General features: G+C 52.3%; 1 protein-coding gene across 2 annotated transcripts in view; it reads right to left on the reverse strand.

Moving 5' to 3' along the window:
• LINGO1 (leucine rich repeat and Ig domain containing 1) overlaps positions 1-24169 on the reverse strand; it is a 158333-nt gene extending 134164 nt beyond the window's left edge. For both annotated transcript variants that reach the window (XM_064388680.1, XM_064388679.1), the window contains exons 1-2: positions 23926-24169; positions 9509-9668 (exon numbers count right to left, since the gene is read on the reverse strand). The gene's annotated coding sequence lies outside the window, so the exon portion shown is untranslated. The remainder of the gene's footprint in view (positions 1-9508; positions 9669-23925) is intronic.
• Positions 24170-27331: the final 3162 nt, after the last annotated feature.

Raw genomic sequence — 27331 nt, forward strand, 5'->3', positions numbered from 1 at the left:
CCTAATTCTGCATCTCCAGCTGACATTCAAGGGTTTTGGAGTTACTCTCACTTTTCAGGGGGATAAGTAATCTTGGAGGGCAGGGGTTTTTTTCAAGGTCCAATACCCAGAGAAGGAGTTTCTCCTTCCAAATGCAGATAGTCCCTGGGAGAAATAATCCCATGGGAAATAATCCAGTACAAAGAGGGCTTATTGCATCTTTTCACAGGCTCTTTCTCACTGACAATTGATGAGTTCATAGCTACCAATATCCATTAGAGGGTTTATTTCTTGTTAGAAAATAAAAAAGGCAGAGCCTAAGAAGAGTAAAACCAGCCACAGAGACTGAAGACTGACAGGAGCTGCCTGGCAGACAGTGAGTGAAAATGCTCTGACAAGATGAAATGTTTTTTCTTTCATTGAAATCACTCCCTTTCCGAATGACTAATACACAGCTATCGCACCATGGATATTTCCAGAGTGATGAGATGTTTTTAAAATATCTCACTGTGCCTCAAAATATCTCACTCTGGCTCAATAGATCATCCAAAACACCACCCACGGAAATCATAAATAAATAGATACTATAGTGCTGTAAAAGAGCAGACTGGCCAGGGCCAGGGCAGCATCCTTCATCGGGGAGTTCAATGAGGCCACTGAACCCCTCCCCTCGGCACGTGGCTCCTGCAGCCAGGCTTTGTGGAGGTGGAGACACCGAGCCCTTGCAAGTGGAGCTGGGCACCTCCTACTCTCCCAGCACCCTCACAAAGCTGTCCTGTACAGCTCCTTGATGACACAGATATCTCCTTGAACGAGCAAACTGGATATAAGAGGTACAGTGGACTCCATGGTCCACTCAACCACCCACACTCAACAGCACAGCGGCCACCAAGAAGGTAGGTGACATTCTCTAGCACATGGGCCACCCCTGGAAATCCATGTGCCCTCCTGGGGACCCCCACTGCCTACACAACAGCTTCAAACCTCAAGTTGCAGCAACCAGAAACACTCCCTCCTACTCCCTGCCCCGAGACACATCGCTCCCGTTGGGAAAGGGACACCCACACCCTGGGAACAGCTGGCGCTGGGTGACATGGGTGACGTGCTGGAGGGGGACTGCCAGCCCAGCAGCCTCCAAACACCCTCACCCTGGGTGGCAGGGACCAGCCCAGCACAGCACCCATTGCAGAACCAGGAAAATCCACTTCTGACAATGGGATTGAACCAAGCCAGGAAGCTCCTGCTCTCCTGACAAAAACTCTGAGGAACTGAACCAAGCCAGGAAGCTCCTGCTCTCCTGACAAAAACTCTGAGGAACTGAACCAAGCCAGGAAGCTCCTGCTCTCCTGACAAAGACTCCGAGGGATTGAACAGAGCCAGGAAGGTCCTGCTCTCCTGACAAAGACTCCAAGGGATTGAACCGAGCCAGGAAGCTCCTGCTCTCCTGACAGAGACTCCGAGGGATTGAACCGAGCCAGGAAGCTCCTGCTCTCCTGACAAAGACTCCGAGAGATTGAACAGAGCCAGGAAGCTCCTGCTCTCCTGACAGAGACTCCAAGGGATTGAACAGAGTCAGGAAGGTCCTGCTCTCCTGACAAAGACTCCGAGGGATTGTACCAAGCCAGGAAGCTCCTGCTCTCCTGACAAAGACTCCGAGGGATTGCAAGGAGGTTGCAAAGCTGCCCCCAGGCAGCTGATATTTTACACATTTGGATGCACTTGCTCCAGGCTTGGAGAGGGAAAAAAGCAGGAAAATGGCAAGAGGAAATCACAGAGCAGGGCTGACTTGCCTTGCATGTGCTCCAACCATTCTGTGTGCAGAGAGGACTTGTGCTAGATCTCCATGCCATTGTCCTCCCTGAAGGGAAGAGGCCAAAGTCCCATCCCAGGCTTGGATCCCAGTACAAGGACAACTCTGCTTGCTAGCTCAAGCAAAACTCCCAGAGAGCTGGAGTGCAGGATATTTTTGAAAGCTCCCTGGATCCTGGTGCATACAGCTCAGATCTAGCCCAAAGAGAGCTGTGACTCCCAAAACCTCAGCTCAGCTCGGCCCCAGTTCACTCAGCAGAACCTGAGTATCCTCTTCCCTAGGAATCAGGCATCACTCTTTGTTTTGCTCATTGAAAGCAAAGAGAGCAAATAGTTTTGAGGAACTGAAAATGGACTCCTTTGCTCTTCTCAGCAAGATAAGAAAATGGTTCAGATCACCCAGACTGTGCTATTCCTAAATTGTTTCCTGATTAGTGGCATTTACTGAAGTACGTTTTGAAACTTTGGGTGAAGAAGCAGCTTTTCAGAAAAGGAGTCAGAATATGTCCTTTGGAAACCACAGACAGCCTGCTACTTGTAGTCTTCTTTTCAAAAGGGCTGAAGCTACTTGTCCAGCACACCAGGAATTGGTAGATTCCCTGGGTTCAAGGAAGGAAAACACCTTGCCACACAAATTCAGTCCTACTGCTGAGGAACATGGGAGCGTGGGAATCCAGCAGCAAGGCAACATTCACAGAGCTCTGCCAGCTCCTGTCCTTCCTGTCAACCTCTGCCTGGTTCTTCCCTAAATTTCCCCTTCTTCCCACTGGGAACAGGCAGAACTGAGAGGCTGCAGAGAGATGACAGGGATGCTGCAAAGGCAGGAGGGAGAAAGACAAGGCCCTGCATTTCCAATGAAGATAGCTTCAACATCTGTCCTCAGCCACAAATGTATTCACCCGCACAGACACACTCATCAGATGAGGCTCTAAAATATTTACTGCCCAAATATCAATCCTCATAAAGCGAGGCAGCCATTTGGGCTTGGGGAGGGGGAAGGAGACGGGGCGGGTTGTCAATAATGTCATAACCACGGGCAATTTTATGTATCTCTGGAAATGGCCAAGGAACACGCAGCTTGACAGATGTGCAAATGGGTAATGCAGGCTCCCTAGTTATGAGCATGAGGATGTCAAGAGGAATAGATGAGCAGTAATTCAAAGTATATTGGGCTTAGAGAAGTACATGGGCACTATAATGAATGCGGGATGGGCACTGCGGTGGAGGGAGGGCTGAAGGAGGATGAGGAGGGAGTGGGATGCTGGCTGGAGAATGCAGCCCCTGGAGTGCTCGAGAGTGGCTGAAGGGACAGAGAACCAGGCTGGGCCTGGTGGTTTGGTGGCCTGAGTCATACTGCCATAGGGTGCTACTGCACCAAGGGATGTGTCAGCCTGTCTGCTGCTGCCAGAGGCTGGACCAACCTCCAGGCTCCTTCTTTCTCCTTCACAGCTGCATCTCTACACAAACCTCTCCCACCATTGTGCCACCTTTCCTTTCCTTTGCTCTGAAACTCAAAGTCTTAGCCAAATACCTATATTTTTCACCCAGACTCAAAAAAAAAAAAAAAACCTCACCAAGGAACCAAATTATGTTTCAAGTTTCGTCTCAGCAGAACTACAGCTTTTTTTGCTTCATCTCCAAACCAGAAAACAACCCCGACAGCGCAGCGAGGGCTGCCGCCGCCCCCGGCGCCGCCTGCGAGGCGCAGGCACTGCTCACACCTCTGACTGTGCCTCGCCCGGCATTTCCCCATCCCACCCCAGCGGGCTTGAAAAGCAGCATCACACAGACGCACGCTCCCGCCCCGAGCCACAAAGCCCAGCGCACGACGCCACGGAGCCTGGCCGGCTTCCAGCGCGGGGGGCTGCAAGGAACAGAAGGCCAGTTGAACTCGGGGTGGGATGCTGGGACTCGTCTGCTCAGGTGTTTGGTTTGCTGGAGGAGTGGGGCAGCACGGTGCAAAGAGGACCATGAGCCAGTCCCAACTGACCTCGTCTTGTTTAAGCTGAGACCCCTTGTGCGAGGACACGAGGCTTGACTCCATTTTCATCAGAAGGCTGATTTATTATGTTATATATTATATTAAAATACTACATTAAAACTATACTAAAAGAACAGAGAGAGAAGAAGGATCAGAAGGCTACCAAGACAAGAATAGAATAGGAATCAATAACAAAATCCTGTGACTGCTGTGGCTGTGATTGGTCACCAATTGAAAACAATCCACATGGACCAATGGAAGATGCACCTGTTGCATTCCACAGCAGCACACAGTTATTGTTTACATTTCTTTCCTGAGGCTCTCAGCTCCTCAGGACAGGAAAAATCCTAGCAGAGGATTTTTCACTAAAATATCATGGCTACAACCTCACTTGGCCAGCCCAGAACAGCGCACATGGACACCTCAGCTCCGCTCATTTTTCCAAAAGATTCGCCTCCTTCAGCACTTCTGGCAGTGAAATTCCCCCTCTCCCACGTCCTCCAATGCTCTTTGGAGGGATGCAGTCATTGGCTGCGGCGGTGGAGCCACGCACACCCTTCCTCCCTCTCAGCTCCTGCAGAGAAGTTCATCATTTTTCCACACCCTGGTGCTTTTGGAGCTGGGGGGAATTACTCATGAAAGCAAGCAGGCACCCCACACACCAGCAATCACCATAAAGGTGGTTTTTCCTGTGGAAAAATCCATGAATCACTGTAAAAGTCAGTCAGGCTCAAACCAAGCCACACTACTCACCATTGTTTATTAAAAAGAATTAATCACCGATCTTTTTCTTGGCAGGTTTTATGAAATATGACTTATCCCAACCATTCGCTACTAAGTTGTTACAATATCCAGCTGCAAACATTCTCTGTGTGTGCTTTGGCAGCCTTCCTCATGGCTCACAGAGTGACACGCAGTTCTGTTAGGTCAAATGACCAATAACTGAAAAAGCTTGAATCTTGAATGAATATTTCCTACAAGTCTCAGGCCCCAGATTTTCACTCTGGAGATACACTGCTGGCACTGGCTGTTCCTGCGAATGCATTGCTCAGTGAAAAGTCCCACTGGAGCTGAAGGGCCCTGGGCAAAGGGTGACACCACGAGGAGGCCAGGGCACAGGCAGAGCAGGAGCTCACAAACACACAGCACAGGTCCTCTGCCTTCCATAAAAAACACTCTGCCACCATCCCAGCCAAGCCACACACAGGCAGGTACCAGGATGGGGAGGCAGGGGCTGGCATGACTCTGCATGGGCACAGCAGCTCTGAACCACTGAGACAACCAAGTGGTAACAAATCCTTAATGAAAAAAATCTCTTTCTCTTTCCAAAAAATGTCCTTGTTATAATTTCTTTCTCCTGGCGGCACCCTCCTGTGCACAAGAGCTCGGCCATGACATGGTGTAAGAGCAGGAAACTTCAATGCCCAGAGTTGCAAGAGTAGAAAAGAGAGATAATTGCACTTCTTACAGCAGCACTAACTTATCTTGGGGAAACTTTCCCTGCTAATGAGGCCATTCTGTTCAGACATTCAGCAAGAGCTGAGAGGGCTGGTGCTGCTGCCAGCCCATCGTGGGTGCAGGCAGAGGGCAGGCAGGGGTGGGAAAAGCAGCCCAGGAAACCACCACCATGGTCCCAACCTCATCACTTTGCAGCTTACTGGAGCTCAGTTTTCCTGACCTGGCTTTAATTTATTTCTCTTCAGAAACAACAAAAAATCCCACTACATCAGCTATTGTCTGCTCTGCCTTCTCTTGCCTTTGGCTACATGCTGTTTTCAAGGCATCTCCTGGCAGAGCTGCACCTGCCATCCAATCCCAGGTCTCTGCAAAGGATTTTCTTTCTGCATCGGTGCCCACACCCGTACAGGTCCCGGGGAGCCCGTGGCTGGCACTGCCAGGGGCAGCTGGGGACAAGCCTCTGTGTTGATGAGTGCCAGCTGCTGAGCAGGATACCTGGGCTGTGGCAGCTGGAGGCAGAGGTAGCGATTTGTGTACTCACCTGGAAAGGCAGACATCCTCTCATCCCTTGCAGAGCTGCTGAGAAACCAGCTCCTGGCTTTTTTCCTAGGAGTTTAACATCACCATACTCCAGCTCCTAGGAGCAGATGCAAAATCCGCCCTCCCTTGAGTCCAGAAAACTCCATAGCAGGAGCAGAGGTGAGACAGCTCTGCAGGACAGCCAGCTTCCAGGAAAAATGCTTGGAAGGTGGCAGTTGCAGCCAGATGGGATTGCATCTCTTGTTTTGAAGGGAACCATGGGACAGTGCCTGCAGCGTGGCTCTGCTTTGGCACATCCCAGGCTGAGCTGCCAGCGCCAGCCTCACTCCTCATTGGCATGCCAGGCACATGCCTCCCAGTGGCATGGGGCTGCTCTTCCTGCAATCTGTGTACCCAAGCAGCAGCACCAGGAAGGCTTGGAGAAGTACAGCAAGAGTGGAGATAAGGAGGGAAGGGAAAGAAAGCCACAGCTGAGCACAGCACCGCAGCTTAGGCTGCAAAGCCAAGGCTGGCAGTGTTGCTCCAGTTGCCTGCATGACCTTGACAAAACTGCAGGGAAGAAGAGGAAAGCCTCCAGTGGCAGCTCTGTGTGCTAACAGGGACGGGGAAGGGGACAGAGGGGTGGGTGCCATTTGGGATGTGCCACCCCAGGAACAGAGCACACCAAATGGAGCAGGCTGCTTTTACCTCCACCTCAGCCCCAGAAAGGCAGCTCACACCCACACCTTCTTCGGACAGCATTTTGTGGGTCTTGGGTTTGTTCCCATGGGAGCACATGCGTAGGAAGAGGTGAACACCTCATGTCACTCCTCTGGGACCCAGCACAGGGCAGCAAGAGGGGGAGTAGGCTCTGCTCCCCAGAGGGAAGGGCAGCCAGCCCTGTTCTGCCAGGCTGAAGTTGCTACCAACACACAGGCAGGCCCCCGAGATCACAGCGTGTGTATCTTGAGAGCTCAGAATAAATATTTAAAGGTGGAGGGAAAAAAACCTGCTTGTCTCTGTGAGCAAGTTCTCTGTCTTTGCTCTGGGATTTGAGACAGAGACAGAAGAATGACAAAGGAGACAGAGGTTTCATCAAATCATGGGCACATCAGAAGCGATGGCTTTCAGATGCCGGCTTTGCTGCAAGACAAATTCTCTCCCAGCCTGATGCCTGACAAGCCCGACAGCCCTTGGGGACTGCAGGTCTGTGTTCCCTCAGACACAGGGGCTGCAGTGAGCCCACCTTCTGCACGTCTCCACTCCAGTCAGGGATGGGAGCCAGGCTGTTCCCTTTCCAAGCCAGTAAGAGCTGGTCCTGACCTATGGAGACATGTCACCCTCCTTGCCCTGTCCTGCGAGGATGTACAAGGTGATGGGCTCTGCATCACAGTGTTGGACAAATGTTCCCAAATCCCTGTCCCCACAGCAGAGCTCTGCCAGAGGAGCAAACCATGGCTCAGCTTTCTCAATGCCTCACACTGAGCAATGGCTGGGGGGAAGGATGGGAGGTGACAGCTCTGCTCAGCTCCCAACAGCCCTGTGCTGGGCCATCGCTCACAGGCAGTGGCCAGAGCAGCCACAGAGAACGGGATGTTCTGTATCACAAGGCTGTCCTTAGGATGCTTTTATTTCCAGAGAGAGCTCATTAGTTCTGGTTGTGCAGGAGAGTTCAGATTTTTTTTCTCCTTGTTACCAAGAGCTGGAAAACTCCACTGAATAATATCTCTGAGCACGGGTGGAACAAAGACAGGGCATGGCGGGGAGAGGAGCAACTAAACCAGAGATAATCAAAGCTATTGCTGCAGCCTCCAATCACTCACAATCTCCATCTCCTTTGGATTTTCCAGCTGGACTGGTCTCTGCTTGCTCAGCCCCACTCACCATTGTGACAGGGCTGCAGGGCTTGGCTCTGCTCAGCTCCAAGGGGGAAGAAAGACAGAGAGATGGAGAGTTTGAGATGTCAGGGAACTGGGCTCAAGGCAGCCCACTGGATCAGATGGGATGCCAGGAGCTAAAGGGACTTGCAAACTCACTAGCAAGGAGAAAGTGCCAGAGACTGTCACAGGAGGGGTTTAATACAGGCACATCCTACCCAGGGATGCTCCAGCTGTGATGCCTTGCTGCCATCAGTCTGGAGCAGCCGCCTCCTTAGCAAGCCTGGCACTCCTCTCCCATCACCACACGGTTCAGCACATGCTGCAGGAGATGCAGCCAAGAAATCACGTACCAACAGCAGGAGATAAGCCACCTTCCCAGATATGATCACAAGCCCCATTATCTCCTTAACCCTTATGCATTCACTTATCCATCCCAGATCTACTCCTCCTTATCTAAATTCTCCTGTTCACTCCCTCTCTCACCATGGTTGGTCTCGGAGCATCGCGGCCTCTCCGGAAGCGAGGAGGCAGCAGGGGAGCCTGATGCCCCGGGCAGCCACTCACCACAGCTAATGGGATAGGCTCTGATTGACTGGCCCCGGCGATTGAAAGTTAATAAAATGTTAAAAGCAGCCCTATAAATCACCCATGCAGGAAGTGACCTGGACAGGAGGCCTAACGAGTTAGCAGAGGTTTTATTTAAAAGCCATTTGTCTGAGAAGTGCAACACAGAGAGTCAAATAACTCTTAGGAAAACAGCAGTGATGGAGCTACTGGGAGGATTAGAGCTGGCTGGATATTTACAGCCTAAGGATGCCAGTCTTCCCAGTGCTAACTGACCTCTGCTTCCCAGCTGGAGCATCCCAGCTGATCCCAGCTCCAGGTAGGGAGCTGCCAAAGTGAACCAGGACAAGGCAGGTCACATTTCTGACTTGTACTTTTAGCTCTCTGGGTCCACTGTGACTTTCTCACAGCCCTCTCAAACAGGACTCATGCCCATGTCCATCCTGTGACAAGCTGGTAGCATCCTCATCTTCCTCCAGGCCCCAGCTCCCCTGCCCATGTGGGATCACATGTGGAGAAGCTGCTATTCTCATATGCTACTGCACACAGCTGACATCTCTGTTTGCACAGAGAAGCTTCAAAACAAGAGGCCCCAAAAATCTCAAACTCCAAAACTACCCCAGAAATCAGGTGTTTGGTTTCTAATCCCGATTTCCTCTCCTCAGCCATGAATACTGATTTTGCACCCATTAGGAGGGCAGCTGGGCCACATCAGCCTCAGCCCCTGCTCACTCCCCACAAGCTGAGCTCTACTTTTTTAACTTAAAAAAAAAAAACAACCTACTGCCAAGTGCAAGGAGCAGATGAGGGTGTTTCCCTGGGAGAGGGACTTGACCTCCTCCTAAATGCCCTGTCCCAGCCATTCTTACTCCCCCATCACAGGAAGCCTCCAACACCCTAAAGGCCTTTTACAGCTAGGAGGAAAGGTGGCTTATGCTTGGGAAGCCTCCAGAGCATTGTTAAAAGGAAAATTATACACAATTATCCTCAGGAGGTACATCAGGGAAGCAGAGGCAGTCACAAGGCACCAGTCCCACCCAAGCCTGGCTCCTTGCAGCAGCAGAGTAGTTTCTAAAACTATGAGCAAATTCCAATGGGATACAGTCTGCAAGCAACAGGCTTCACCAGCAGCTACCCCACCTTCAAAATCACCTTTCAATTGTAAGACAAGTTCTCATTCCCAAGCCAGCACCTTTCCTCCCAGCAAGACAAGGGGGAGAGGAGTAGGTAGGAGATGCAATGACACAGCAACAACTTGATTGCACTTGAACTTTCGAAGTGAAATTGGATTGCCTTTGCCTTTCATGGACATCCTTACCTTGGGAGGGATGCAGGAGGCTGGGTGCAGGTGCAGGCCAGCGATGAGCACCTTCCAGGGGAGCAGGGAAGCCTAAGAGCACCGGGGGGCTGTGGCTGGGAGGCTGCTCTGGTGGCTCTGCAGGGTCTGCGGGCAGCTCATGGCTCCTGGGCACAGGGGGCTGTGGGTAGGAAGCACAGAAAGTGTCAGTCAGGAAACACACAGCCTCAAGCACACACCAAGCAAACCCAACCCCACAGAAAGCCTGGCTCGAAAGTTAGGAAGGTGAGGAACTTAATATACTGATATTTTTGTGTCTTGCTCTTATTTCTCCTGCAACTCATCATCAAGGGGAGGAAACCAGTGGGATCTGCTTAGATCTGGACACTAAGCAGATGTGGATACCTGAAGAGGGTCCAGCATGGCCTGAGGGGCTCCTGCCAGGCACAGGGTGATTCTTTGGAGCAGTTTCCCAGAGGGTGTTATAGGCTTCCAGCATCACTGGTGGGGAAGGAGAGAAGGCACAAGCTCACCTGGGCAAGCAGCCCCTGGCCCATGCTGATGCACACAACCATGAACATGCAAGGGAAGGACCTCCCAGCTCAACAGGCCAAGACAAGGGGAGCTCTCCCCATTTCTCACAAGTCAAGGGCTTCCACTGGCACCTAGGAAATGCCAAGAGACAGCAGGTCCTTGACCCGCTGATCTGTGATTGCTCCTCCTGGATTTAAAAGTGAAAGGGAAGCAACACCCTTTGCTGATGGAGGTGGTACATCCACCCATCCTCTAACCATTTTCACCTTCACATGCAGCACTCTCCTCCCCAGCAGGAGTTTGATTTAATACATTTATTTAGTAGTGAGGTCTCCAAGGCAGAACTCACATCCTCTTTTTGCATCTCAAACAGTTTTGAGCAGTCAGTGTTTAACAAATTAATAATAACGTGATGGCACCTTGAAAAATAGACTGTCCTGTTCTCAAAAAAGGGGCCACGTTTCCCAATTACTCCAAAGGGCACTGCTTCAGACCTCGCTGAGCAAACGGCATTTAGGCACAGCCACTTTTAATGGCAATGATGTGATCCTGCTACAGCTGTAGTCACAGAACTGTTAGGGTTGAAAGGGACCTCTGCAGGTCACCTAGTCCCACCAATTAAAACAGACCCTTAAAAATTACTAAAAGCACTATTACACATCTCCCAGATGACAGTATTACTGAAAATACAATTAAATAATCCCCACCCAGCCACAGGGAAGGTGAACAATGCTGGGGCAGGGGTTGGGCACAACGGAACAGAGCCCCCTGAGCCTGCAGGCCCTGCCATTCCCCGCAGCACCAGGAGCCTTTGGTAGCCAGGACCAAACTTCAGGCCACAGGGCCAAACCCATCCCTGCCATCGCCCACCCACTGGTGACATCAAAGGCCACCGCAGCGCTGTGCCGTCCCCACAGGGACCCTTCCCATGCTCACCCCATGCCCCAGAGGGAAAAAGCAGCTGTGGGGGTGCTCGCCCGTTCCCCCCATCCCACGGGAGCCATGCTGACCTGTGGGTGCAGTGTCACAGTGTCCCCGTGCCCACAGGCTGGCCCTCACACCCACTGCACCATCCAGCACGGGCTCAGGTGTATCCCATCTCCACCTACCTCCACACTGCACAGCGTGAGGGCAGGGCACAGGAGGGGTGGAAGCAAGTTAGAAATACCTCTTAGCTCAGGTATTTTTTAGCAGCCATCCCCTACCGAGGTCTGCCATCCCACCCCAAGCTGGCAGCGAAGCTCAGCATCTCTCTGTCATGAAAAGTATTCAAGAGGTTTGCGGTGGAGGCTGGCAAATATTTGCCAAGGATTCTTCCAAATCTCCAAGCCCGCCATGAGCTCGCTGCAAATTTGTTTGCTGATCGTGGTCCTTGCACTAATTTGCAAATGGAGAGCAAAGAAAAAGGCAGCTGTACTGTGTAGGGGAAGACGAGTAAGCAGGATCCTATTCCATGGGGAAGGCAACCCCACCGACCCTAATGAGGGCTCATTAATTAACACCTGCAGCACTGGTGCAACACCCAGCGCCTGATGCTGATTGTGGCCAGGGAAGTGATGCCTCAGCAAAGGCAGCACCAGGGGATGGGAGGATGCTGCTGGGGATGGCAACAGCAGCACCTGCAGGCTGTAAGCCCAGTGCTAGCCCCAGTCTGACCTGTCAGCGTGGCAAGCTGCAAAGAGGTGCTGGGAAAGCATCCTCTCCCCTTCCCTGCTCCCTCCCCAAAGAGGTTCCAATCAGAGTTTCTCCTGTGGCTTCGCCTCTGATTTGGCACCTCACCAAGTTCCAGCCCAGGCCAAGCACATTGCTAATTAGCTGCACTAATTAATCACGGTTTCCATTGTTTACTCTTTTGTTCTCACATAAACGCCCATGCTGCCCGGTTTGGTGAGCTGCCATGGCATTCATGGAGCACCGGCACAGCTGGTGAGCTGACCCCAGGCAATGTGGGTCACTAGCTGCTGGGCTCACTGCTGGAGACCAGAACAGCCCATCTCTGGTCCTGCTGGAAAGTGAGTTAAAAGCCAAAGCCATCAATTCTACAAGATTCACAACCCCTCTCACTCTCCCAGCCTGGAATTCCTCATGCTAGCACAGCTCAGAGCATATTTCTGAAACTTCCAGGAGCCCAGGAGCTGCTGTCATTTAGTCCATTCCTCCTTTGGGAACTGGGATTTACTGTGCCAGTCTTCAAGCCTGGCCTCCAACATCTCCAGCAAAGCCAATTCTACAGCCTCCCTTGACTTCCTGAGGCTGCTGCCACCACTGTCAGGGCACAGAGTGGGCTGCAGTTCACTTGCCACCATCCTGGATCCCTCCTGCAGCCATCAGTGCCACAGCCCCTTCTTCCTCCCTGCAGCCACAGGGATGGCTGCTGGCTGTCACTCCACAGATCCCCCCGGGAGAACCCACACTCGCTCCCAGGAGCAGCCAGAGCTGGCACAGAGCTGCAGCACAGAGGCAGCCATCCATCCGCTCTCCCGGCTAATCCCACCGAAATCCTGCCTTTGTGCTTATCACATCCCCTGCCTGAGCATCAGGCACCCGCCGAGCCCGAGCTAATCTCCGGAAAGCTCCCTCGCCAGGGGGGTTCCCCTTCCCTGGGCAGCCCTGCTACCCCAGAGGCACGGGGGGACAGCAGGACATGCTGGCTGGGACTCCTTGCCAGCGCTGGCAAGATGTGCTGGGAATGAGCCCAACAACCACTCTGCTCGTTCCCTCTTGTCAGGGATTTTTTAACCAGGTATTCTTCGGAAAAAAAAAAAAAAAAAAAAAGACACCAAGGGGAGAAAGAAGAACTGTTAGTCCAAGGGAGTCTGTGTTGTTAAATACAGAGAAATCCAAGTCTGAAGTCCAACAGAGGCCAAGGTTTCTGGGCTTTGACACAGCTGACAAGCTAGAGCACAATGAGAAAATACGCACACAGAAATAGCCAGGCAGGATAAAGGATTTACTGCTCCTTTCACAGAAAACAAAAGAATAGGCTTAAACACTCCATTTAGGAGTGGAAAAAAAAATAAAAGAAAGATAAAAACCAGATCTACAGGAAGAATATTTGAGTACAGGATTACCAGGAGGTGAAGGAAAACCAGATCCTGCCTGTCCTGGGTGCAGCAGGGCAGCATCATCCCCAGGGACCTTCTCCCCAGCAGCAGCAGTGTGTGCGTGCAGTGAGCACACACAAAACTCCAGGTCTCATCTCAGGGCCACCCAGTCAGTGCCCTCCTGCCCTGGGTCAGAGCATCCCACCACAGCCCAGACTCCAGCACAGCCAGCTGTCATGCCAACATCTGCACGGTCTCACCTCTGGAGCATTTCTGCTGGGCTGATTCTGGAGCAGAATTGCCCTCTTCACTCAAATCCCTCTCCAGGGTCCACTTTCCCAGTGCCAACCACCCCAGCCAATGAGGCTGGTGCTCCCTGCCTTCCAGACAGGCTTTTCCATGACAGGAAGGCTCCAGACTCGTGGCTGCCCTCCCTTTCATGAGGAGGTTATCCCAGAACACCTCTTGGGACCTCAGCTGAGGAGGCTTGGTGAAAGAGAGCTAGGGCTGGCAGGGCCTTTGGAAACAGCTCCCTCCCATCATCTCTCCAGGTGTGTCCTTATTGAAGAAGGAAGTTTTCAGTTCCCTCTAAGTTTCCTCTAACTTGTGATGAAAGAGAAACAGACAGGAACCGAGTTTCCCTGATGAAAGTACCACAGTGGGATTTTTTGGGTTTCTTTTCTTTTGAGCAGCACCAGCCAGAACAGAGCTTTGCAACGAGGCAGGCAGAAGGTCTTACCCTTTCCATGGCAGGAGACCAAATCTCCCAGCTGGAGACCAGGACAGAAACCACCCCTGGTCCTGCTGGGAAGTGAATTAAAAGCCAAAGCCATCAATTCTGGCCTGAAACAGCATGAGATTCACAAGCCCACTCACTCCATCAGCCAGGAACTGCTCGTGCCAGAGCAGCTCAGACTGTCTGTGTGGAACTCCCAGGAGCCCAGGGGCTGCTGGTGGGTCATTTAGTCCATTCCCCCTTTGGAAACTGGGATTTACTGTGCCTAAGGCACACCCCATGGCTACGGTCAAGCCTGGCCTCCAACATCTCCAGGAAAGCCAATTCTACAACCTTCCTTGGCAGCTTACAAGCTGCTTAATTGCCCTGATAGTTATGCATTGAGGGTTTTTTTTTGTAAAAAGCAGCTGATTTCTCAGCAGCAACAAATACTTGGGAAAGCTTTCTCTCTGGCAAACTCTCTCTATTGTTCATCTCTTTCACATAAAATGTTCCTAATGAAGAGGGAAAGCAGGATCTTGGCTTCTTTCAAAACAATCTGAAATATTATATTAAAAACATGCTCTGAGTGTTGACATATTTAGTGCATTGCTTTATAAAGCAAATTGCCCAAGCTCATTCAGAGCTTGACACCATTAAGACAACACAGAATTGCATGACTGGGAGGATACCACTGCAAGAAGTGCCACTCTGGGGAGCTGTGGAGCACCTTGGAGCAGCCAGACAGTCTTGACTCCATCCTAGTGAGAAGTGGAAGTCACCAGCATCATTTCCTAAGAGAGGGATGCACAAGCACCACTCAACATGCTAATGTGACAACTACAGCAGGTTTCAGATCGTGAATCCTCCCCACCCAAACCCTCAGCTCTTCATATAGGCATCTCCAAATATCCAAGGCTGGGAGGACATGATATGTACAAGGCTCTCACAGCAATGGATCTGTGCTGTGGGAGCAAAGCTCAGTGCCTCCCTCAACACACCAAGCCAAACCCCTTGGAAGTAGGAAGCTGCCTGTGGTGGCTGGCCAGGTTTCTCTCCACACCTGGCATAGGCAGGGTCCCTACAGAGCCCCCTCCTCTCCTGCAGTGTCTTTGAAGTGCTCCAGGCTCTGCTGCAACAGGATTTTTCAGACATTAAACTGATGCTCAGAAAACAAACAGACAGAGAAAGCTTTCATTACAAGGCTGGGTCATGTCCAAGAGCAGCCCAGGGGCTGGCTAAGACAGGCAGTGGTGCTTTAACAGCCCCTCGCCAGAGGCCAGTGTGAGCTATGGCTCCCTGTGGACTCCCAGCCCGTGCCAGCTCCGCACTCACTTTGCAGGAGCAGGGCAGGAGAAATGAGCAGGTTTTATGGCACACTGGCTCTCCTCCAGGGACCAAAAGCTTTGATGCTGACAAAGCCACTGCATCCTCTCCTGCTGTGAGGGTGCCCAGACAAGATATTTCTGGGTGCATCTGGAGATGCTGCTGGCCTCTGTAGGGACGTGTCGGGGTGATAACCACCAGCATGAGCCCTGCCTGCTGTGGGTGGTTGTCCTGGGGATCACCTCTTCTCCTCCAAGCAGGAGATCAGCTCCTTAGGGGGTCTGAGTGCAGGGCAGGGAACACTGCAGCCATAGTGTGTATGGAGCATGTTCAGGTTTGTTTACCTGTGACCTAACTCCACGTGCAGTGTGGGCAGCTGACACAAGGGCCTGGTTCCCCGGGACAGGCTGGTGCAGAAACAAAGACAACTGCTGCCCCATGCCAGAGTGACACTGAAACCCCCCAAGCAGGGCACAGACCTTTGGAAAACCTGATGTGCCTCAACCTTTAACTCAGGACCCCAAACCCCCCAGGAAGGTCAAGCAATTCCTCATGACTTCCACTGTCTCCCACTCCCCTTGGGTTTATCAGCACCAGTGAGCAGACAGGCTCCCTGCAGCGAGACCCACAGAGCCCAAGGCATCACAACAGATCAGAGAGACCTGGGGCTCCTCCTCATTTATATTCCCCTCCAGCCACAGCCTTCAACATGGCTGAGGAAGGCAAGGCAAGACAAGGCCTACAGAGAATGCCTAAAGATTATTTCTCTCGGATTCCAATTTATTTTCCATCATTAATGTCTTTGAAAGCCCAACACGTCCTGCGGACAGAAAGAGCATGTTAAATGTGCACATGGTGGAGCTGCAAAACCGCGGTGAACACGTGCCTGGCACAGGTACCCATCCCGCCAGGGAGATCGGCGCGGCCAAGGGAAGGGCTTTGCTGCCAGTGAGCATCACCCTTGCTCAGCAGAAGCTGTGGTAAAGCCACTTTTTCTCCCCTGAGAGATCCCCACCGTGCACCACTTGAGCCCAGAAAAGCGAGAGCTTCATTTGGGAAAGTGGAGGTACCAGCAGCCCCAGTGCTGAGCGTTGCACAGTGGCAGAGAGAAGGCAGGGTTGGGGGAGAGTGACTTGCATGAAGGATGAGAGGAGCTGGAGTCTTCCGTAATGGAGAGAAAATTGCTTTCGCCAACTATCTGCAGTTTTAAAGCAATTACATTTGGGGGGAAGCCGAGAGCATGTCTGAGCGCTACGCGCGTGGCGGGCGTGTTTTGAAATACAAGAACCAAGTCAGGAAAAAATAGAAAAAGAAAATGCCATTAAAAAATATATATATTTGATGCAGTAGGCACTGAGAGGATAAAGTATTTATAACTCAGGGAGGGGATAGATACTGGAAGCAGCCAGACATCCCAGCAATGGGACAGTGGAGAGGAGGTGGAGCAGCTTGCTCCTATCCATGGTCCCTTTCCCCCTGAGAATGGAAATCTTTCTTGGGAAGGATTTCCTCTGAAAACAGAGCAACTGAGTGCAGCCTGGTCCAGCAGAAATAAATAAAATTTGTTCTAATTAAAACACTGCTCGCCCTCCGCTTCATCGGCTCATGCAGTAGGGACAGTAACAAAAGTGACTGCAGTGACATCAGGGTCAGGTCTCCATGGGCTGGGAATTTGCTGCCCTCAGCCAAAACACGGAGCTGCCTTAATACTTCCCCTCACAGGCCTGCAGGCTGACCCAAAACCCCGTAAGCACCCAGCAGCTACCTGTTAAAGCCTTTTCAGAACTAGATTCAGACTGGGAAGCAACAGCTTGATTTGGCTGCAGAAAAGAAGCTCCTTCAAGCTGTACAAAATACTGCTGATCTTCCCTGCAAGCCATCACCTTTCACCACCATCCTTCTCCTCTAATCTGCTGGAATTAGGAAGGATCCCAGGCCATAAGCATGTCTCCTCTAATGACCAAGGTGGCAGGGCCCGAGCTGCCCTGATCCCCAGAGCTGCTGCACTGACTGCTGCCGGCACTGCTCAGACATCCAATTTATCAGGAGGCTGTCCCTTTTGCTTTCTGGCCACGCACCTTCCCCTTGTCTTTATCTGCTCTGGGGACAAGTGTGGGAAGCGGAGAAGTGGCATCCAGGGCTGCTGGTGACAGAGTCCCTTTTCAAAGGATGTTGTTCAGCTGTTATTACCAACTCTCACCAAGTGGAATTGAGACATGAAGTAGATTTGTGCCCAAGATAATGGCGTTTATTAGACAAGCTATTGAGGAGAAAACAAAAGCTAACAGTGGAGAGCCACTAAGAGCAACGCCTAAAGAGAATCCATCACGAATACAAAGAGAAGAAGTGCTAATAGTTAGTGCTTCCCATCAATGATTTGAAACCTCAAGCAGTCCCTTAACGACTCCAGGAGAGTGAAGGTTAGTGTCACCCAGCAAGAGGTGACAAACAGCACCAAGGCATCCACACCCTCAAACACAGCAGCATCCAGCCCCTTCTGCTCTGGTCAGATGTGGCTGAGCATCTCTGCCCTAGGGTGGCAGCCCTCAGCCTGCCCACCACCCTTCTCCTCACCTGTACCAGCATCACATCACACCTATGCCACACAACACCTACGCTATATGCTCCTAATGCACACAAGGATGCCCCAGAGCAAGGATCCCAGGAGGACTGCCCCCACATCCTGACCTCAGCAGGATGGCAAGGAAGGAGAATTCCATCTCTGCACAACCCTGCAGCAACCAGGCCCCTTTTGGCAAAGCCCTCTGGGAAATGCTTTGAAAATCACGGGTCCATCTAGATTTTGCTGTTGGAGACCATCCCCTTCTTTCCTCACCAAAAGAGACATGCTCCTGCAAAACCTTCCAATTAAAAAAAGCATTTTTAATGGGAATGAAAGTCTTCCACAGGATCTTCACTGGCATGCTGGTTCACTGCCAGCCAGCCCAAGCCCCTGGTGAGATTAGCTGGAGCCTGGCACAACGCTCACATCCTGAGGCACAGCTGAGATCCTTGGGAAAATGCAACAGAGGTCACGGCTGTTAAACAGCTTGTCTGGGTCCTTGACAGATTTCTACTTTCCAATTTCCAGCCCAGACAAACAATATAGGAAGCCCTCAAATCCCCAGCTTTGAGATCACCAATCTCAAATAGCCCAAAGAGATCACCAATTTCACACTCTTCATCCCAACCCTCCTCTCCTTTGCTCAAGGGCCAGGCTGGGGCAGCAGCACAAGGAGATGTGGAGGAGGGTGAGCCAGGCAAGAGCATGAGGGCAACCACACAGCCCAGAAGCTCCTGAGAAATTTATTGCTTGTGACACGCTGTCAAATCGAGGCGCATCTCATTAGTCAGAACCAAAGCAAATGAGAGGGCTCCTTAGCCAATTAAAAATTAAATAAATAAGGAAGGGATGCTCCATGGGGCTCACCACCTCCCCTTTGGCCCTGCTGGAGAGTGGGAAACCCAAGGCAAGATGTAACACAAGTCTGAGTCACAGCTTTGTCCCCTTCCAAGATGGTGAATTCCCCACTTCCAGGGAGCAGCCAGCGACCACCAGAGCCTGGCTGGATCTGGCACAGCCAGATGGAAAACAACAAGCTTGAGGAGCCACACCTGACACTCAGGGAGTTGGAAAAGGAAAGACTTCCTTTCACAGTCCCTGGAGCATTTTGTTTCCCATCTCTTGAAATGGAGCTCATTGACTCCTCTGAGTGTCATTCTCTGCTAAAAAATTCTATTTTTAACAGCTTTTCTTTTTAAAATGACGTGGTTTTCCTTTGAGAGTTAAGCTGAGCAGGCACATGACTTTTTTTGTTGTTTTTTCTTTGGTTTTTTCCTCCAAGATTTATCAGCCATTGGAGCAGAGGGCATTACAACTCTTCTCCAGCTTGACGGCAACAACAACCCTGTGGAGTTTTACACTGCCCTCCTCCATGCCTCCTTGCAGCACTGAAGAGCAGGAGAGCCCATCCCAGACCCACAAACACAGGGGAAGGGACCATTTTGAGCAAGCACTACAGGGCAAAGTTCAGTTTCCCCATCACGAGCCAGACTGAAATTTTACAAGAGCAGAGAGGCGCCTGTTAGCAGCAAACATCCCAGCTCACCAAGTTCCAAATAGGCACTGGAGGAACCTGAGAGCTGCAGACAGACACACGGGTGTTGGATGGATTGGTGGGGGCACCTGAGCAGAAAACAGGTCTCACCTCCCAGGAGAGGCACCCTGAGAAGAGCCCTCTCTCCTCCACCCATACAGGAGGCAGCGAGGGAGGGAGCGACTCCAAAGGATACCATGCCCAGGAGAGATCCTGGCCCAGGGCAGAGAGGGTCACCCCCTCTTCCCACAACACTCCCAAAATGCACCCCTTAAAAAACAGCACAGACCTGAAACATGAGCCCAGCCCAGCAGCATTTCCCAAATCAAACAATAAACAAGGAGCCATTCCTTGCAAGGAGCCATTCCTTGCAGGTTTCCCTTACGCTGCAGGTCCAGATTAATCCCCACAGGAAACACAAAGGAAGAAAACCACCCTAAGGGGGATGCTGTCTGTTTAAAGGCACAAATGGGTGGTAAAAGTAGACAAAGAAGCTGAGCAGAGGCATAGCAAGTTTGGGAGGAGGAAGGGAGTGGGGAGAAGCCCATGGGCTCCAGTGCGAGAAGGAAGAGCAGTGGGAATTCTGCCAGCCATGCCCAGCAGCCCCTAACCCTGGAACCATCCTACAGTGTCTGTCACCCTGGCAGGAGGGGGCATCCCCTCACCACCCCCAAAACATCCCAGCCTGAACAAGTTCTTCCCTCCTAGTGGTCCCCAAGGCCAGGCAAGTTGCTTGGGGCTCTCAGGACACAGGCTCTGGAGGAATGGTCAGGCAGCAAAACAACTCTTCCTCTTATGGAAAAGGGCCATGACCCAGAGCTAATCCCCTGTGCCCAGAGACTAATGCTGCACAAGGCTGGTTTAACAAGAAATGGACATTTGAAGCTCAACAGCTCTTGCCAGCAGATTCCCCCCTCTCTTCCCACTGATGCTGCTTCCCATACGGTGCACCCAGCTAATTAATTACAGAGCACAATCCAATCAGTCAGGCCATCCTATTGCAGTTAAAAGCATTTAAGAGATAATGCCATGAAACTCCAGATGGACTGGCCTGACCCCAGACTTTGACACCACTGGGGGGCTTGGGTGATGCTGTCGCTCCAGGTCCAAACACACTGGGAAAAATCCTTCAGCCTTGCAGTGCTCCCTGTGGGCTGGGTTTGTGAGTCCCTGCTGACTTTACCAAGAGATGTACTGTCCTGGTCCACTGGCACATTGCCCCAGGGCGACCTGGGCTCGCTGCTGCCTGTGGAGCACACACCAGCCTGGCTCACCACAAGCACCAGTGAGAGAGATGCCACCTGCCCTGCTTCTGGCTCCAAGTTTGCTTTCGGCGTGGCAGAAGGACAGATCTGAAGGCCAAATGCCCGCCCATCTTCTCCCCACTGCTGCTACACACACCCCACATAGTCAGCTTCAGCAGCGGCTGCCTCAGGGTATCATGCACCACTGATGCCACTGTGCCAGGACAGCCTGATCCCTGCACACCTCACCATCCACCTCCCCACCACACCACTACAGAGAGAGGATGGCCCCTGCTCACCAGCAGCAGGGGCTGGCCTCACTGGAGAGGGGCTTTGGTGGCAAGTGGATGTAGGAGATTGGCTAAAGTGATGGGATGCTGTACACCAGCCCCTTTACTGTTCTTACTGTTGGCACTGATGTGCTGATCTGTATATAGGATGTTCCCAGCTTTGCAGGGATGGCCTGAATCTCCTCCCTGGGCTAAAAGTGTGGGTGTTCTCCCTTCTCAGCACTTCAGTTATTGGTTGAAGTTATCAGACCCCTTTGACAAAGGTGGGGCTTGCATTAGCTCAGCCCATTTGGTCCTGGATGAGCCACTGTCCTTCGCAGAGCCCCAGCAAGAGGTTCCTTCAGTGGCTGTGCTCCGTTCCCCACGCAGCCTTTGTTTCCTCATCACACCCATGTGAAGCCCAACCCCATCCACGTATGGCTGGGGTCCCTGCTGATTGCCAAGCTGCTCACTGTAAAGGAATTAAAGGAAAAACCCATGGTGCCAGGTCCTGATCATACTCCCAAGGACTCAGTGTTGTTATCCTGCTCCGTGCTAGCTGTGTTCCAGCCCTAATGTTTGATGATGAAAGTGGCTCATTCTGTGATTTACTGATCCTAGCCTTGGTTAGTTTTGCCTACCCAGAGCGAGGATAAGCTCTTGGATTTGCAAACATTTGAGGATTGTGGTTTTAATTTTTTTTTCCCTTATTGTGTATGCAAGCATCAAAAGCTCTTATGCCTTGATCCAAAGCCCAAAGTCAAGGCAAGGGATATATATCAAGTCTAAATATGTTCCTGTCACAGGCAGCACCAAAAGATTGTTGGAGTTGAAATGAGTGAGGGTTCTGCTCTTACTTGGTCCAGCCCATCTTCCAGATGCTTGACCTCCAAGGAGAAGTGAGGAAGAGCCTCTGCTCCTCAGTCTCACCTGCAAAATACCTTTGTCAGAGACTCAGGCACAGTTAACAAGGACAAAGGACAGAAAGCCTCCTCTCAGAGCTGCCCTCCCTCGAGCCACAGCTAGCCAGATACCCAGCACTTCTGCATCAGGGCCAGCACCACACAGGTCACAGCACCAGGAGTATCCATAAGGTTTTCACCTAAGCAACAGCCACAAGTTTCACTAATGCAGATTTGCAAAGGAGGGATGTGACTCTGGCAGGACTGGAGCAAGGCTAGAAGCAAATGGCCGCATTCACCAAGCACAAGCCTGAAGGGAATGATGCCAAAACAACATTTAATAACTGGGTCTTCCTGAAAACACCATCTCAGCACAACTACAAAACTCACCAAGTTTACTGAATGTCCTCTCACAGTGTCAGAAAAAGACACCAGCAATTTGCAAGGGGGGATAGAACATGATTGCTGTAGATGAGACAGGACCAACCCCAGACTTCTAACACCAACTGCTGTTTTGTGCTTGTAGGAACTGCCTGAGGGCTGGCTTGTTGCACCCAGCACAGAAATGAAGTACAGCTAACTCATTATGTTGGACCCTAAAACAAGGAACCTAACTACAATAGCACAACACTGTGACTTCACCAGAAAATCAGGATGCCACGTCCCCTCCAAGGAGCCAGAAGAGACGGGGGCATGGTTTCTTTAAAACATCTGTCCCATGGTCCCCAGGGAATGAGCACAGAGAAAAGCTCAGCATATCTGGATAAAAAATAAAATGAAATAAAATAAGACATCCTTCTTCCTCATGCTGGAGTGTCCCACACCAGGGTGATTACAGGGTCTGGACACAGAGAGGTCTCATTTTGTGGTAGCAATATGGCCATTGTGGGATGCCACAGCTGGAGGAGGTTATGCGATGACAGCTACAGCCCAGGAGGCAGCCCCAGAGTGCCCTGATTCTGCAGTAATTCTCCCATTCTCAGCTCTTGGATGCCCCATAAAACAGGGCACAGCTCCCAGTGGCCCTGCAAGGACTCTCATGGAACCAACTGAAAAGCTGAGAAACCAAGTGAGACTGAAAACACATCAGCACCTTGCAGGCTGCAGGACTTGAGGTTGTGCTACTAGCCCGGAGCACCCTCTCTGCTCCAAGCCCACAAAGCAATGCACCAGAGAAAGTTCTTAGCCTTCAGCATCCATCTTCCCTTCCTACAGCTGCAGCAGCAGGATCACTGATGGAGCCTGCACCGTCCCATTTTCTGTACCCTGATATGAACCCTTCCAATTAAACCACTGAACTGTTCCCAGCTCAGCCTCCCATGCATGAAAACGTCCTGTTATTTTGCACCTGCCAAGAGCTGTGTCCCAGCAGATCTATCTTGAACTGACACTTGAGGATAATTAAACCTCTCTCTCCTCCATTGGCAGCGCAGCAGATAAAAGGAGAGCCCTGGGGCCCTCGAGTCGCTGTTGTGGTGGGTTGCTCCTGTACAAGTCGAGAAACGTGAGATGAGACTCAGTTTCTCAATAGAGACATGGGCAAGGGAGCAGGGGGCCAGCTTGGCAATTTGCCCTAATTTAGCAGGGGAACAAGATGTCAGAAGCACGCAGGCAGCTCCCCTAGCCGGGCAGATCCTCTGAGGAACAGAGAGCTGAAAACAAAGTGTCTGGCTGGGATCAAATCGAACCCCTGCTGTTGCTAAAGCTGGGGTATCATCCGCCATGCAGCCAGCAGTCCCTAGGGACCTAGCTGTGATGTTCTAGGCACCCTTGTCATCTCCTCTAGCTTTAGACCGGGCAAGGACCGGCTCCCATTGCCCCCACCAGCACCAGGTGCCCCACAGCATCAGCCCAAAGTTGGCTGGTTTTGGGAGCTAGCGGCAAGATGGGAACCTGTCACCTCACACCACACACTGCCTATCTTCTGCGCCAGCTGCCTGAGGTTGCTGGATGCATTCAACCTCAAAGCCGAGCTTCGATCGGGGTGGTTTTGAGGTTGGCACTGAGCATCTGCCGCTGCTCCGAGCTGGGCCTCCAGCCCCTCGGGGCATTGGGGGGGCCCAGAGCACGGCGACCCTGTGTCTGCCTGCCCCGCAGGGCTCTTCGCGCCGGGAGAGCCCTTCACGGCTCGGGGGGACCCTGCCCTCAGCTCAGCCCCGCTGCGCGGGGATCCAGTCCCACTTGCCGAGTGATGCGCTGCAGAGCCGCAGGTCCCCAGGAACTGTGGGTGTCCCCACCCTCCGGGGGGACGGATGTTCTCCCCGCACAAAACCCCACGCCGGTGTCCCCGATCCCCTCCGCCGTTACCTGCGCGGGCTGGGGCGGCGGCCGGGCGGGACGCGCCGCGCTGCAGCTGGGCTCGGCTCCCCGGGGCTCGGCGCATCCTCCGCCGCTCGGGAGGGCTCGGCCGGGCTCCCTCGCCCCGCTCCCCGCCGCTCTCCGCCTTCCTCCGCGTTCCTCTCCCGCTCACCCGCATACCCCGGGGCTGGCGGCTACTGCCAGGCTCCGCTCGCCGCCGCGGCGCCGGCCACCTCCCGCCGCAGCCGCCGCCGAACCGAGGCGCCGCGCCCCCCGCCCGCCCCCGCCTCCTCCCCGCTCTCGGCCCCGGGTTTGCTTTAAAGGGAGAGCGCCTGCATAGAGGGATCGCTGTTTGACAGCCCCTCCGAGATGCACCGCACCCCTCGCAGCGCTCCATCGCTCCCTGGGCGGCTGGGTGTGCCATGAGGATGAGTCCCAACAGCTGGACCCAGTGATGGCCCTCGTGCCCCCTGCAGAGCCCGTTTTAGTGAGCGCGTTCGTCCCCTCATCCAGAAAATTCTTACCCCCACTGGCTGAGTTTGCCTTACCCCTTCCCAGGGCTGCAGGGAGTGGAGCCAACAAGGGCTCGGCACAGCAGACCCTGTCCAGGAGAAAGCTGTGAACCCCTTTCCCAAAGCTGACACCCTGCCACACTTCTGCTTCAGATATCATCGGATGTTTTCATTTTCTCCTGCCAATATTATCCTCATCCTTATTCAAGCGGGAGCCGAGGCTTGCAGGTCTGTGGATTTTAATCAAAACTGGAATTCTCTTCACACAGTCACTTATCTCTATTTGTCTTGCCGGAATGAAGCAAGGTGTTTTAGAGCATTCCGGGGTGTGAGTGCATCCCTGCCCCGAGCCATCTACAGCTGCCACGGTGAGGACAGGACCCGGGGACAGGAGCAGGCAGACGTGCTGGCAGCTGGCTCAGGTGTCTAGAGCTGGGATCAGGGCAGTGGATTTGGGCTCTGCAGTATCCCGCAGCCCTGTTGCTCGCTGCTTTCCCGCTTGGTGTTTTTCATCAGCGAGCACCATCTGTACCAGAGCCGGCAATTGTTATGACCTTTAAGGCTCCATCCAGTGGCCACTTCCTTCAGATGCTTTTGTGTCTTACTACGATCCCAGGCACGCTGCCAAACTCTAAACGCACAATGAAGGCAGGGAACATCTTTCCTCCAGTTTCACAAAGCAGAAACATCACCAAAAAAACCTGCCCAGATGCCAGCATTGGGTCTAGAATTATGAGATGAGTGAGATAGGAAAACACACCTGGTAGGGGGATTGTAAAATAATTAACGCATAATGTTAATAATGATCGTCTTATTCCAGCTCTGCTTATTACCACAAGCTTTGCTTGAGTCCACCATGATGTGCTGCATAAAGCAGATACCTCCTGAATCTGATTTCCTGTTTTGAGATGATCTCTAGCTGAGAAATTACCTGCTCTCAAAACTGATTAGAGTCCTCATCAACAGATTCTTCACCCATCCTTTAGGCAGGCCCTAGAATATACAGGGAATTGAGAATAATTTCATGCAGGAGGTAAAATCCGGAGTTGGTGGCTCAGCAGTGTGACATTCCCAGTGAAAATCCAGACCAACCAGTGATGGCAGCAGATTCCCAGCCCTAATCCGGGTGCTCTGAGCTGCCCTGCTCCAATCAGTGAAGGTTTGTGGCATCTTCCAAGCCAGTAGACACTGTTTACTGCTTCTCATTCATTACCCCTTCCACCCTGAGCATTTGGGGGGCTGTCCCAAGTGTACTGGGACCTCTGAGGTTGCCAGCTGTGCACCATGCACCCAGTGACCCTGGATGGAGCCTGGCATGCCAGGACCCCACTGGCTCCCCCCCCAGATCCCTGCAGTTGCAGGCATCTTGCTTTCTGCTCCCTTCACATGGTGGTCCAGCTCCATTTGGAAAAGCAATGAGGTATTTTTCCTCCTCTGCTTCCCATGGTTAAAAATTGTCTCCTAATTTCCAGTCTGCATTAGCCAGTTTAAGCCTATTTGTTCTTGCACCACAACAGTCTTTTCGCTTAAATGCTTCCTTTCTGTACCTGGTGTTTACTGGCTTGATATATTTATGGAGAGTAATCATATTCCTGTTTTGCCTTTCTTTGCTGGGCTAAACAAGCCAAGTGCTTTCAGCTTCATCTTACAAGACAGGCTCTCCATACTGCCCCATGCTAACAGCCCTTCTCTGCACCACTCTCAGCATGAATTCATCTCGCTGCAAGATGGGCCATCATGGCTGTGTGCACCTCCCAGTGCTTGGCACAGCCACCAGTGCCCACCCTGCCTACACTGGTGCCACCCCAAAGCAGGCAACCACAGTTCCAGCCATGGTGATGCTGCACCTCTGCTGGCCTTGCCCCACCAGACTGTCACCTGGATGAGGTGACAGTGGCAGGAGACACTGCCTTCTGCCTCAGGCTGGCAGCAGAAAGGCCAGGTGTTCCTGCACACTGAGGAGAGATGGTTTCTCCCCTCTCTAGCACACTGCATTGGTGCACGAGTGGAGCTCTCCCACAGGGGGTTATGAACTTCCACAGCCTTAAATGAAACTCACAGAGGACGCACAGACTCATCCCACTAAACGCAAGACAGAGATGGTATCACCATGCTCTGATGGTCACTAATAACTTTACCTCTCCTGTGCTATTCTCAGCAGAGATAAACTTCCAGTGTCTGATGAGCCAGAACAGAAATATCCAATGGCTTTCTGTTCTTTTCTATTTTTGCTGCAAGCTGGTTAACCCTGAAATCCAATTACTGCTCATTATTCAGTGGAACTTGCCTCTTATCAAATGGACACACTGCAGGGCTGCTATGCTGACTCCCAGTGCTAATGGAGCCACAAATTACTCCCGCCACGCTCGTGGACCCATAGGTGTGAGCCCGGGGGTACAGCGTCGGCACTCCACACACATGCAGAGCTCCAGGGTGCTCACTCCTGCATCCCTTCCTGGGGCAGGCAGCCCATTGCTGCTGAGCACACCGCCCGTGGGATAATGCAACCACACACTCCCCAGAGCTGCACTTTGCTCCCGAGGTTGGTGAGGCATGGTCTTGCTGGAGTCACCCTGCCCAGCCACCCATGGGTGCCAAGGGCCAGTCCCAATCCCCAGCACAGGCGGAGCAGGCAGCCTTTAAGCTCCAGGGGTTACAAGCACAGTGTGAAATGCCAGAGGCTGATCCAGGCACGCCTGCCTCGGATTAGCCTGGGAGGCTCGGAGTGCGGGAGTCTGGCTCCCTGCATTAGCACGGGAAGCGGGCGCGCAGCCAAGCCCAAACGCCGCCTAATTCGCATTCGGTGCTGAATTCAGCAGGTGGGGAAAGGGAAAAAAAAAAAAAAGGCTTTGCAGTTTTCTTTGCTGATTAAAGTCATGGCACAGCAAGTTTCACCTACGTTC

This window comes from Passer domesticus, chromosome 14 (genome assembly GCF_036417665.1).
Source record: "Passer domesticus isolate bPasDom1 chromosome 14, bPasDom1.hap1, whole genome shotgun sequence".
Taxonomy (NCBI): Eukaryota; Metazoa; Chordata; class Aves; order Passeriformes; family Passeridae; genus Passer; species Passer domesticus.